Here is a 14,588-nt window from a genome sequence, read left to right on the forward strand (position 1 = left end):
GTGTGTTCTCTTTAACGGTTAACACAACGTAATTTAAACACGGAACAGTGCAATGAGGCTTAACGCGAGTTCGCGGAGTAAAGGCAGGGTGGCGCGAGCGCCTCGTCCCCGGACCGCGCGTCCTCTCACGCACTCAAAGAAAACGGTCACGGAATCCTTTGTTGCTTTTTTCGGCGGGGAATTTAAGAGCTAGCAAGTGTGGCATTTTTTAAAACTTCATTAATTACTGGTTCTTAAAGTTAACTTTTAATATTTTTTTAAACTGAAAATTATAGATAATGAGCTGCCGATTTCGATTATGCAATAAAAATAAAAAGCCATAGTGACCAGGGCGCCCTTATTCGTAGGATACGACGATATATTATTTTAAAATGTATTAAGCGTTCTCTGTAAAAATACAAAGAAACAAATACACCTTATAAGCGTGATTACGTTTAGAAAATTTTCCCGCCTGTCTCTGTCATGACTTTCTTGACGCACTTTAAATAGGTATTGTGTCCTATGTTTGATACTTGAAACATGTTTTTATTGCGTAGAGTGTAGATTATCTCTGTGTCCGACACAGACATTCGTAAATAAACATGGATCCTCAGATGAAGCGAGGCGGAAAAGTACACATACTTATTAATATGAAAACGGAGCGTACGAAAAACACAAGGGCTGTTCCAAAAGTAGCAGATTACCATGTCAAAAGAATTTACGAGGCGCCCTGTTTACACGTTCTCAACCCGCCATAAACGCCGAAAAACCGAGAACTTTATTATCGCGAAATCCATACGGCACTCGAGGGCCGAAGTTGCTTACTGTTCCTAAGCCTTAGACCCATAAAGTTAATATACCTAGCGGAATAGAGCAACAATCTCGAGCTGTCAAACGAAACCGAAATTGGTTTTCATCTTTATGAAAAATATGTGTACGTATACACTTACACAAGCATGATTGAACATGAATTCTATGAGATTAAATTGTCAACGTGCGGCACGTGCCGACTGGACGTCAAAAAAGAGTGCTGCTGTCATATATGACACGTCTCTTTTTACCACGCAGTGCTACTGATAGTGACATCTTGCTTGCTCAGGCCTTTGTTTCTCTATTCCGCTAGGTATATTAACTTTATGCTTAGACCTCGATAAATAATTGTTCTACCTATATTATGCGACGTTATGGCGTCATCGTGTCTTTTAGGATTGTCAAACAAACATATAATCGAACCCCAATTCACAATCCACATTAATAAACTTCTCACTAAAATTTTCTTCTCCTTATAATAACTATGTAGAGTTCGAGCCTCATTAGTCATTATAGGTACCGAGTCTCGTATCTAAGTTACCTGTAGCCGGTATTTTCGTTTGAAAAAAAAAATAGGGTAGAAAATATAATATTTCGCGCAGATATCAACTAGAAAACTCGAAGGTAAAGGATGGTAAAACGGATAAAACTTAAATCGGTGGTGCCCACTGCCCATGCCGAGTCAGAAAATTTTCACAATGTACCGTGGAATAAATAGGTAAGTAAATGATTTCCTAAAACATACCTGTTTATTTTTATTTATAAAACCCACGCTGAACACATATAAAAGCGTTTGTGGTTTTAAATCGGATGTCGGTGTCGCGTAATGTGAAAACTGAAAACGTATTAAGTTATAAGCACAGATTTTAGAAGTAAGTTATAAGACTTTCCGTTAGAAGTATGTCCGGCTTTCCTTTGATATTCAAGAGTTTAATTGTCCTTCAGCTTTCGTGTCAAGGAAATATCCTTTTCTATTTATTGTTAAGCTTTAACTGGAGTGAAACAGATTAGTCGCATACAAAATTTTGCAGGAGTCCAGAAATTTTGGAATTAATTAATATCTAGTATATAGAGATACTACAAGAGCAGATGCGACGTGCAGATATCGTTTGTAATAATACGAACGATTACGAAGAGTTGGTCGCAAAGTTAGGAGCAACAGTGGTAACGGCCTAATGCGATAAAAGCTTGGGAAAAAGGAAACTAAAATGATTACTTTCCTTAAAAGATTTAAAAAAAATTGATAGAGTACTATCTATCAATTTTTTTCTTTTACTGTACTATTACTAATTTTACTGTACTATCAATTTTTTTAAAGTGCCTAATCAATATTGCAGCTAGTTACGTAAACATGACGGGCATGATATTATTTAAATCATTTTTGGATACCGGTTAAAAATTACGACTGACACCTAGATTAGCAGTATACATTTTCCTTAAAAAACAGTATTGCTTGTTACTTTAAGCATCAACCTATCTTCGGCATTAACCCGCAACATTCTCTTGCAAGCAATTTCGGAATGAAAATTTTAAATTCCCCGAACTTAAATTGCCCCATTTCTCCGCACCGCAATGAAAAGAAAAGTTCGCTCATGACACATAGATTATTCTTAGTGGCCTCTCCGCGCACAATGTATGTGAATTCGTATATAAAATTTTATAGCTTTTCTCTTGATTTCAGTACCAATTCGACAAATTTATTCGGAACGTTATCTTTTGTGAATGCAACTATTTCCGTGAGTTAAAATTTATATCTTTTGTTATGTTCGATTAAACTTACAAAGACGCTTTTGTGTAAATTTTACGTCGTTAAGTTTATTTTATTTGACAAGTTTTTGTTGCAATGCGCCGAAAGAGACGCTCTTGTCATCTCTTACATTGTTTCTACAAAATTATTATTTTAACGAAAAAAGTTTTTTTTCTAAAACATAATAGAAATAGAACGCATCTTTGATCGTATTCTTCAGCGTAATTAAATTTCTGTTCAAAGGCATTCCGGTCAGATTGCTGACTTTTCCAGACCGATTTTTTACTGGACCATGTGAAATTGTTTCGCGCCAAAGAAATACCAGTCCAGAAAAAAACTAATATTGGTCTTTAATTTATATTAAAATAAAAGCTACGTTTATATCTATTTAATTTTATGTGGCTGAGAAAAAAAACTAGATCTTCACCTTTTGGAGAAAATCAAGCTTTAAAAATTACATTTTGTAAAGTAAAAATTAAGTTAAATGTTTTCTTAGTTTATTCTTACAGGTGTTTTTGCATTTTACATGCATATTATTCGTTTCAACTCAATTTTATTGCAAAATAATCATTAAAATCCTAAATGCAAAAAAAAAATCTATGGAAAATTTCTCGATGGTTCTAAAAAAGAAAATACAAAGAAAATACTTAAATACTGCAGTATTTAAGTATTTTCTTGGTATTTTCTATGTGCTCAAAACGTGTTCTATTATTTCGTCCTATTCTGTACCTTATACATTTTTGAAGCTGAATATTTGAAGGAGTCTGAATCTAAGAGGCTGCCTGTAATGGTTTTCCTTGTTGAAATTTGTAGTAAGTGCACTATAGAAGGCGATGAATAGAATATTCCATTCAAACTTGGCTCTAGGACTAGAAATTGTTGCATAACTACTGATTTATTTAGATCTCAAACCTCCTGGCCTTAGTGTTATATCTGCATTCAGCGTTTCGGGTTAGGGTTTCATTCAATGACTGTGTTAGACATAATAGGTACTAGGTATATTTTGTTAGGGAGAACTAGACAATAGACATTTCTCATGGTTTTTCTAAGACATCGGTGACTTTCTTCTAAGAATCTTTGCCGAAATTCTATAATATTTTAATTGCTTTGAACGTACCAAGAGTTTAAACTATAAGATACTAATATGCCAGTCTATTCGCCAAAAATTATTCATTCATCATGCTCTAACTTTAGTCTAGCTTTTTAAGCAAGTTGCTTCTATAATTTCGTTGCACGGTACCCTTTCACTCGCAATTTGCGGTAATCCGTCAAATATATTTAGAATGTGAAAGGATTTAGGATGTTTCACGAGCAATTTGACGGGGAACGCAATAAAATATCCATTAATTCCGATGATGGCCATTTTCCACCACGCCGAGCAATGAACTCGCGCTACCTTTTTGCATTATCAAGAAATATTATGTAAAATGTCTTTGAATACAGATTTCTTATGGCAAAATCAACATGTAGTTATTTATTTAATCCTTCGGTCGTGGATTCTTGGAAATCTATTGTTATTCTATTGTGTCTCGCTCACCGGTGAGCTTATGGGGCTTGATGGGTGAATGTTTAGGAATGCGCCCGTAACTCCGTGATTAAAAAGACTATCCTATGCCCTTACCGGCCTCTCAAAGTTTTATGCAAATTTCATCTAAATCAGTTAATACCTCGATCGTGGGAATAGCAGACACAATAGATTTTCAATTGTTATGCGACAGCCGGGTGCCGCTTGGGATTGATGGGTTAAGCCGTTTTTAAACGGAAAGAAGTAACAGACATACTTTCAAGGTATCCAGGATATGTGAGTGGGATTTGGCACGAATTGGTCGCTAAATATCAGAGCTCATTTGACAAAATTAAAATTTCTAAAAGTGTTACGCGCTGCAAAACTTAATTACCATTATTTACCTCCAAGATGTCTTCATACAGCTGAAAATAAAAGTCTGGCAATTGCATGCCACTCTCATGAATGTGGATATAAAAAATGAAAAACTGTCTTATACACTTAAGATGAGTACTTTTGTTGAAACTAATATCACTGTTTGCCAAGCAGTTCGCATTTCGAGAATTGGGATGTTAACGAAGAGCTGCCAAGTCACAGACACGGCACAATATTGAAAATGTATCTTTGTGACTAAAGTTTACGTAATGACTTTGTCTTTGTCCTAATTTAGTTGTTCAGTGTTGTAAAATTGTTTTCAAAGGGACGAAGATGATTTTAAGTAGATTTTACTACTATACTAAACTATTCGATGATATTTTTTGGTTTGTTAGATACCATACTCATCGCCACCTAGAGCGACGTGAATAATATAGACCATGAATATTCGGAACATAAGAAGTCGAGCTTCGATCACTAATATACTAGTGATATTAGTGATCGAATATGAATATTGACTACTGAAAGTTGTAGTGAGGGCCCTAGAACATTTTTTTTTTGTGATTACTAACAAGCTAATTTTTTGTGAGTAGCTACAATTTGATAAAACGAACAACATTTTTATTTTCGAAAAATCTCGAAAGTAGTAGCTAACAGAGATAGAAAGGATTTCATACTTTGACTTGATGGTCCTAAAATATGGATTGTTCTATTTGTAGGACAATGTTACTCTTAAATTATATAACTATTAACCTACCAATATACAAAAAATCTGCTTGTTAGGGTTCCGTTTTAGGGTTCAGTGGTCAACCAAGTTTTGTTGATTACAGAACCCTATAACAGAACCCTACCAAGCTGATTTTTCAAATAGAACAATCTATATTTTAGAACCATCAAGTCAAAGTGTGAAATCCTTTCTATCTCTGTTAGCTACCACTTTCGAGAATTTTTGAAAATAAAAAAGTTATTCGTCTTATCAAAATGAAGCAACTCACAAAAAATTAGCTTGTTGGTAATTACAAAGAAAAAAATTGTTCTAGGGCTCCCGTACTAAATGCATTCTTGGTCTATAAAATTAGCAGTCAGCATCCTTCTTCCGCTTACACACGACGTAAAGTGTAAACTTTGTTTCACTCCTGCTTTCTGTAAGGCCACCATCCATCTGTGCTGATAAACCCTTATATTCCCAACATTCCATAACTGGTCGCTGTTAAGCATTAGTGTCTTAACCCACAATTTTTTTTTGTTGTTAAATTTTGAATGCAGTCTTGTTCTAAATCATCTACAGAACATAACTGCATTCATAACTCAATACGTAATTTTTGTGTGGGTTAATACACGAATGCTTAACATCGTCCATTATTTACTAGCATTCGCACTAACACACATAAATTAAAATGATCCTTTCTAAGTCACAATATATCTTCAGCATACAATGCTCGCTATCACACCCCTGCACCGTTATTAAATACACAAGCTGTACTAGGGCTGTAGAGCAGCTGAATTATTGAACTGTATCCACTATCCTCACATTCATTTCTATTTCATTTATAATTCTGTAGTACTTAAAGTAAATTGAATTTACTTGTGGACTCGTGTTGTACTTTCGCTGAAGATTTGTGTTTGCACAGACACGGCAGTATATTTTATTGCGTATTAACAGCCGAAAGTGTTTTGCTTGTCTGAAACATAAAAAATGTGCTTGAGCGGAGACAGAAAATATTATTATGTTTGATTTTAGGGTCCTTAATCCTTATAAGTCAATGCATACATTTATGCTGCCGACATTAACGTATAATAATATTATATGAACGCTGATAAGCTTTTACTTTTTAGGGTTCCGTACCCAAAGGGTAAAAACGGGACCCTATTACTGAGACTTCGATGTCTGTCCGTCCCGGATGTATCTAAAAAACCGCTATAGCTAGACTTCTGATCACATATTGTGTATTTCTGTTGCCGCTATAGCAACAAATACTAAAAATAAAACAAAATTAATATTTAAGGGGGGCTTCCATACAATAGTTATAAGTTATAACTTGTAATATTATTATGTGTACTTAAACGCGTCGATCGTGGGAAAACGAGACACAATAGATATTCTATTGTGTCTCGTTCACCGTTGAGCGTATGGGGCTTGATGTAATAATAATAATTTATAATAATATTAAAATAAAATAAAGATTTAAGGGGGACTCCCATACAAAAATAATAATTTTTGGCCTATTTTTGCTCTATAACAGTACGGAAGCCTTCGTTCTCGAGTACGACTCGCACTTGGCCGATTATTTATTTGGCAGGTAATATTATCACGATCCGTGATAATATTGATGGTGTATAATACCTGCCATTCAAAATCCTTGAAGAGAGAAGAAAAAAAAAAACAATTAAGTTTTTCAAGGAGAAAGCTGATTTTTTTCAGGATAATCAGGGAATTTTTAAGATTGGCAATCTTCAAACTTATCTGCCGTAAAGTTTTTCAATGTAAATACAAAACGTTCCTGTAGGGTGGAACTATGGTTTGCTTCAATGGTGGCAAATGAGGCGAACGCTTCCAGTTTTAAGGAAATTTCTCTAAAGAACCATTCAGCGTCTTCAGAAATGCATTCGGATTTACTTTTAATGAGTTTCGAGGGTTGAAAGTCGGTTTCTTTCTAAATAACTTGTACAATGTACTTCCAGACATTTTTTATTGTAATTTTGTATAATCACAGTTGGCATTAAAATGCAATTAGGTATTAAGTAACTATTATTTGATTTTAATCAATCATTGTTATAATATTAATATGTAATTTTTCTTGAAACAAAGCGTATATTTTATATTTAAAAAGGTACAACGAATATTTACTAGCTAGCATGTAAAACAAAACAAAAATAATTTATTAAAGCTCGCGCTCATAAAAACTCTTTTTAGGGAGATTGCAGGTTTTATGTTTATTTTTTACGGCTAATATTCATAAGTGAATACATAAAGGGTTTTATATTGGGAGTCAATTTTAAGATTGACAGCAGTCATCAGACTGACATGCGAGGACGGGAGGGCAGAATTCCCCATAAATCATATATAAAGCTGGGTTCACATGATGACAGTATAGAAATGTTCGTAAATCATTATCCCATTAGTTTTATTGTCATAACATAGGCTTACATTATATAATAGGATGTGTGTAGAAAATATAATCCTATTAAAATATATTAATAGGATTATATTTTCTACACACAAGGTGCCGGAATAGAGCAACAATCTCGAGCTGTCAAACAAAACCGAAATTGGTTTTCATCTGTGTGAAAAATATGTATACGTATACACTTATACAAGCATGAATTCTATGAGATTAAATTGTCAAAGTGCGGCACGTGCCGACTGGACGTCAAAAAAAGAGTGCTGCTGTCATGTATCACACGTCTCTTTTTACCACAACATCTCTCTTGCTCAGGCCTTTGTTTCTCTATTCCGCTAGGTATATTAACTTTATGAGACTACCAGCGTCCTGGGCGAGATTTCTTCGGCACCCATGGAGCCAGCAATGCTATAAAATGGGGCGCCTTCCCTGTCTTCAGCACAGGCCGCTGGATAAGAAGGGGTTCTTATCCGGCGCCCTGTGCGGTCGCCTAGCGTCGCCTATTTTTGCTATAGCATCTACCATAAAATATTTTCTTTTTTCTTCAACCCTTTATTTGTCTTTCAATCGTTGTTTCGTTTCCCAATTTATCTGATATACATCCTCCTTATGAATAATTAAAAAATCATCATGTGAGTCGAACTTTTCAAGCAGGGTTAAGTGTAGACATGTACGTCAACAGGGAGGGCCGTGATGGATGAAATGTGGATGAAATACTTGTAATAGGGTCGAGTTCGGCTTTTTAAATTGTCAATACATCAAAATTTGCAATACTGTATTGGGAGTTGATTGGGGTGTAATTTTGTTGGAGTTTTTTTTCGTGTATTTTCTTTACGTCATTAACGTTACGTGGATGAACACACAACACAGTACAAGAACAGTACTTAATTAAAAAAATGTTCTTAATTTAAAACTAAGAAGAACCTTATTTTTAATACCTAGAGTTACTGCTCTTACTTACACAAAAGAAAATTATAATTACATATAGCAAGGAACGTAAGCCACAATAGCCATAACCTACAACTTTTATATTGTTGTACTTAGGTCATCTTAGGTAGTAAGTACAGAATATTTTAAGTAAAAAATACTTAAGAGTTTAGGGCCACAAAGTTAAGAAAACATATTTTATACGTGGGAGAGCCATGCTTCGGCACGAATGGGCCGGCTCGGCCGGAGCAATACCACGTTCTCACAGAAAACCGGCGTGAAACAGCGCTTGCGCTGTGTTTCGCCGAGTGAGTGAGTTTACCGGAGGCCCAATCCCCTACCCCATTCCCTTCCCTACCCACCCCTATTCCCTTCCCTTCCCTACCCTCCCCTATTCTCTTCCCTTCCCTACCCTCCCCTATTACCCTATTCCCTCTTAAAAGGCCGGCAACACACTTGCAGCTCTTCTGATTCTGCGAATGTCCATGGGCGACGGAAGTTGCTTTCCATCAGGTGACCCGTGCTCGTTTGCCCCCTTATTTCATAAAAAAAAAATATATATAGGTACCAACATAGAGCCGATAATACGTCTGCTACTAAGATGCCTAGGCTACAAAAACTAATAAAACTTAGCATCACAGTAATTCTTATTCCTCCACTGTAACACCTAACATTGCGCTGAAATTACTCGTACTTTCCTTTATATGAGGGTATCGCCCTCTGGTTCAGAATATTTCTAGAGAAAAACAAATAAGAAACTTTTAAAGCGGATAAGAAGTCTTTAGTGATGCTTACATTTTCTTTTTAGTGAAACTTGAAGTTGCCCATTATTAGAACAACCATACGTTGGCTCTAGTCAGGACTAAATATTCATTTTAAATTTTATGATGATTAGGTATTCCTGTTAGAAATATTATTTCTTTTTTTTAGCTGTGCCCATTTGCCATCCGAGGCCGTAGCCTACCTTTACAATACGTAACCCATCGAATTACAGTAATTACCTATAATATTTTAATTTTTTAAAAATTGCAACTTAATTGCAAATTTTTGTATTTTGATCTAAGTTTTTCAGATTTTTTTGCAAAATAAACAAGTAATTATTTTTTCAGATGAAAGCTTTATTTAAAACTCTACCTAATGTGCACTGTGTACAATATGTAGATACAGATTTAAATGGCGATTTTCTAATGTATATAAAGTATTGTGAAGTTAATGGGAAGCCTGTTAAGAAACTTAGAATAGACAAAAGACGTTACCCCGAACATCTGCAGAATACTGGCCACCGTAATACATTATCCGGATTTCTGCAGAATATTGGCCACTGTCTCCATTAGTGGCCGCCCAAGCATGTGCGTTACAAGGAAAAAGTTAGCTAATGCCTAAGTTTCCGCGAGTTTCGAATACAATTTCCCCCGAACATGGAGGATGTACGTAAAAGATTATGGCTGCATTACGCGCCCATCAATTTTTCTTTTATCACGTATTTACTGGTAAATGAATGGATTTTGTGGCACTGTAGCTTTTTAACCGATTACCAAAAAGAAGGAAGTTATATATTTGCCTATTTATTTATTTTCCCGAATGCGGAGAGTAATATTTGGTTATATTAAGTAGTACCGTCAGAGAAATTGATTCCTATCATGAATGAGAAACTTCGTAATATAGTCGACTTACATCAAGTTAATATTATTTTATGTATTTATTTACAGCCTTTACTTTCAGACCTATTCATTTTTCCTTTAGCTTAACCGACTGACTCTAGCGGGTCAGTAGTACCATAGAGTTGGGGTCTCTGGCAGTACTGGTAGTACCATAGACTCAGTCTGTTTGCCCTATTTTGCCAAAGGCCTCCCCCATTTCTTTCCATTATATTCTGTTTAGCGTTGTCCTTGTCCAAGTTTTTCTGCTGTCATTTTTAATTTATCTTCCCACCTCCGGAACTGCCTTCCTCTATTTCTTTTACCTTTTCTTTTTGGTCCACTTTTCAGTGCCTCTTATTTTGTGACCGGTCCACTTTCCAAGTTAATATCTTGACATAGCCCGACTATATCACGTAGGACCCTCCTGAATCATTTGCCCTGATAAAACATGCATATTCCATTGATACCAGCGGCTTCATATATTTGAGGTTATAGAATTAAAGAGGTGCAGAAAGGAAAAATTCTATCGAAATTCACAAGACATCTATTGTAAGAGCAACACAAAGACTGTTAATGGGTATAGTTCTAAAATTATAACAAGGGCATGTTCTATTGGTCACTATCAATTGGCTTCAATGTTTTATAATTAACGAATTGATTATAATTTTTGAAGTTACGAGCTCACGCAGAGTTGAAACTGACGTGTAGCGTTGTAGGTAGCCATATCATTTTCTTTCAAACTGAAGGAGGCGCCCACGCAAAACGTGGGTGGCGCCTTCAGATGCAAATTGTAAAAAAAACAACAAAAAACCTTATTCCAAATTTAAACTGAATAACGCGTAATAACAGAAAGTAGAAACAAAGATTTCTCACAAAAATTTAATAACAACATCGAAGTTAAAAGTTTATACAACTCCGAATCGCCGAGTGTAATTGCTTTTCTTAACCGAACCAATTATTTTTCTGAGCCCTCAAAAGATTTGCGGACGAAAGTTTCCATTTTCATCGATATTGTACGCTCCTTCAAATGGGTTACTGGAACGGTTATTATCAGGCGATACGTTTACCTTTTACTGTTATATATTTCTGAATTTCTTCTACATTAGGTACCTCTGCCGGTAAAATTGATTTGTACGGGTAATTTTGCATCTTGCGACAGCAGTACAATTATACTGTCAATATAGTTGTTTGCATCATCATTTACCTCATCTCTATCACTTAAGTACTTGATTACCAGCGGCGCTAAAATGGTCGCTTTGGAGAATCATAATATTATAATGAATCATAATATGATTCACTTTTTTAAAATCGCAAAATGCAAGTCTGCTTGCAAGTTGCAATTCAATAATTCGTACTAATTTGACATATTTTGTCAGTTTGACAGTTTTGTCAATTCATTTGCTGAATTGATTGAGAGGAATTGCTATGTGACCATTTTAGCCCCGCAGAACCATGTAACTTGCCAAATTTTGATCAAAATTCGTTCATAAGATTTTGAATGAACAATACATAGCACACTCACTTCGGTTTTGTGATAAAATATTACCTACTACAAGCAATTCTAAAAGTACATAAAAGTAAATAGATGAACAAGACGGGACAACAAAAAGCGTGTTCCATGTATGTATAGTGAATGAAATGCAAGGAACTTGGGAAATAAAGGAGGCAGCGCTTCCCCGAGACAAAGGTGGGGCTTATTGCAAATTCCACCGCTCACCTTCCCCACTTAATGCTGGCGGATCCTGCAATATTTTAATGTTTCTAAATCTCTAAGGACCTAAAGTGTTTCTGATAGAAACAATGTTTATTATATTTAATTCTCTTGCGTTAGCTTGTTTTCCTGTTGTTTTAAGGAGTGGAAGACTACTTTCAACATCTTCAAACATTGTATTAACTTTTACTTGTAATTAACACAATACAATTGTAATTAAGTACTTATTAAGAATATTTTTCTTTACACGGTACTTAATCTATATTTTTCTGCAGCAGATTTTTTAGATAAATATTTATAAAAATGTGTATAAAGCGCCCATATGAAGTATCATAGATTTTTCCCCGCAATCAGTGGAGCGGTCCCCCGCGGCATATTGCGGTAGAGAGTTTTCATTAAACACAGCGTTTGTGTCCAAAAAATGTCTATACAGCCGCAGGCGTATAAGGAATTTTACTGGAATTAGTTCATAAATTCCATAATGTCAGGGCCGGAGCTACTATAGGGCTTTTTGGGCTTAAGCCCAGGGCCCAGGAGGCCTCAGCTAAGTCAAATCAAAGTAAAAAATAGACGATAATGGGAAAAAATCCATAATTTTATCAACTCATCAATCCCCAAGCGGCACCCGGCTGTCGCATAAAAATTGAAAATCTATTGTGTCTGCCATTCCCACGTTCGAGGTATTAAATTAAACAAGGTGGTTTGTATCCAGCGAATCCGACAGTCAATCAAATCCATTCAATTCAAGTCTACGTTCAGGTGTTGGTACTACGAACTGACAGTTACAATGTTAGCCCTAAGTTTGTAGTAGCCCAGGGCCCCTAAACTCAAGGTCCGGCCCTGCGTAATGTTCCATCCCCGTCTAATCCAAATTTTCCTTTGTTATTATGTTTTTATTTATTTTCGCCGTTTCGTTTGGAATTTCTATTTCGTGTATTAAGTTTCGCATGTTTATTAATTTCGCTTTTATGAATTTCTGAGGATTTTCTCGTGCGTAAAATTGATTGCCCGAAGTTCTGAGTAGCTGAAATCATTACTTTAATCTAGGCACAATACATTTAAAGACGTTGAAAGAGGATTACTGTCTTTAGATTACTATAGAAAATTGAGATGTGTCTTTTCAAACGGGCTTATTTTACCCAGGAACTTTCTTGTCATAAATAGCAAACAAATGATATTATTGTAACATAATGATTGAACTTATAATGTAAAATTAACTGCCGCACTCAGAGTGGAACCTTAATTAAGTACTTAAATGTAATTAATTTAAAATTTTACATAAGTCTCATATACATTATCTGTCAAACTTTTAATTAAGTTGAAGGTAAGAGTACGGCGGTAAAAAAAATGATAAATACTAGATCAAAGTTGGTCCACCCGTTTGGATACTATGATGCCACGGATACACAAACACAGACAGACAGACGCGACAAACTTATCACCCCTTTTTTAGGTTGGGGGCAAAAAATGTATGTGAAAGAGACTGTTTTGACGTAGAGGTTTTATTTGAAATTCGAAATTGAAGATGAAAGACAACATAAGCTTTTTCCACACTGTGCCTTTTTCTGTTCGTCAAGGGCATGCGTTATAGCGCAGTCAACAGCGAACGTGAGGCATGCCCGCGACGCATGCCCTCTGACCGTATCCAAAAAAATAAAAATGACAATGTTGGCGTTGCGTTCGTTGACGTATTCTATTATTGAATACGCCAAAACGAAAGTTGAATGAAAGAAGATGACGAAAATTGAAGACGAAAGCGCATAGTGTGGACATAGCTAATAAACATTAATTTGAAATTATGTGGAGAATGAGAATCACTCCAAGTATCCTGTTTTAAAATAATTAAACGTGAAATAAGTTATTTTGAAAATATTCATCTAAAATATTACCTATTTAATATTTATAATTATATTTTACTTACCTCTTTATTTTATTGCACTAACTTCTATTCTAGACATGCTACTCCCACACTAATGCACACAACAATCTGTCTAACTATGCGTATTATGAAAAAAGTTTCAACAATATATACAATTTAGTTCATTTTCAAACTCCATTGTATGACTATGTAGATTTCATAAACGCTTTATATTTTGTTCTACAAATAGATTTATTTATACGTTCTAACATGCAAAAAAGGAAAAAAGGAAATCGTGAGTTAGGAAAGATAGTTTCGTCCAATAGCGCTATTAGTAAAAAAATTAACAAAGTGTTAAATTGTCCCAAAAAAAAATTAAAGCTAGAATATTGTGAGTTTTTCGATGATGTTAGTTTTATGGCGCATCCACACATGCCGCCGGCTTATAACGCCGGGTTTGCCGCCGGCTATCAGTCTGCCTTGCAACCGAAGCCGGCGGCATGTGTGGATAAAGCATTAGGTTAAAAATAACAATTTTCGAATCCAATAAGATCCCATCACAAAAATCTTCATAGGCTCGCAAAGTTAATACTCGTATTCCATTGACCCATGGCTGGGAGATTTACGTCGCTCTAACGCGTTTTATTAGGATTCTATAAACGGCACGCGGTATCAGGGGCGGGCATTAGGCGCAAATAAGAGGGACACTTACCAAAATTGCTTACACAGAAAACTAATATCAGTGTTTGCCAGCTTGTCGAAGTCGGTTGGGGTGAGGGAGGAGCGGGAGCGTTTTGGTTAGCGTTTGGTTTTTTGATTCGCTTAGTAAAACATTATTTAAGGAAATACAGCATGGCAACATATTATTAAAGTCTAAAAATCTAATCAAAAGAATAAAGATTAAGAAGAAGAAGA

This window comes from Aricia agestis, chromosome 16, assembly GCF_905147365.1.
Source record: "Aricia agestis chromosome 16, ilAriAges1.1, whole genome shotgun sequence".
Classification (NCBI taxonomy): domain Eukaryota; kingdom Metazoa; phylum Arthropoda; class Insecta; order Lepidoptera; family Lycaenidae; genus Aricia; species Aricia agestis.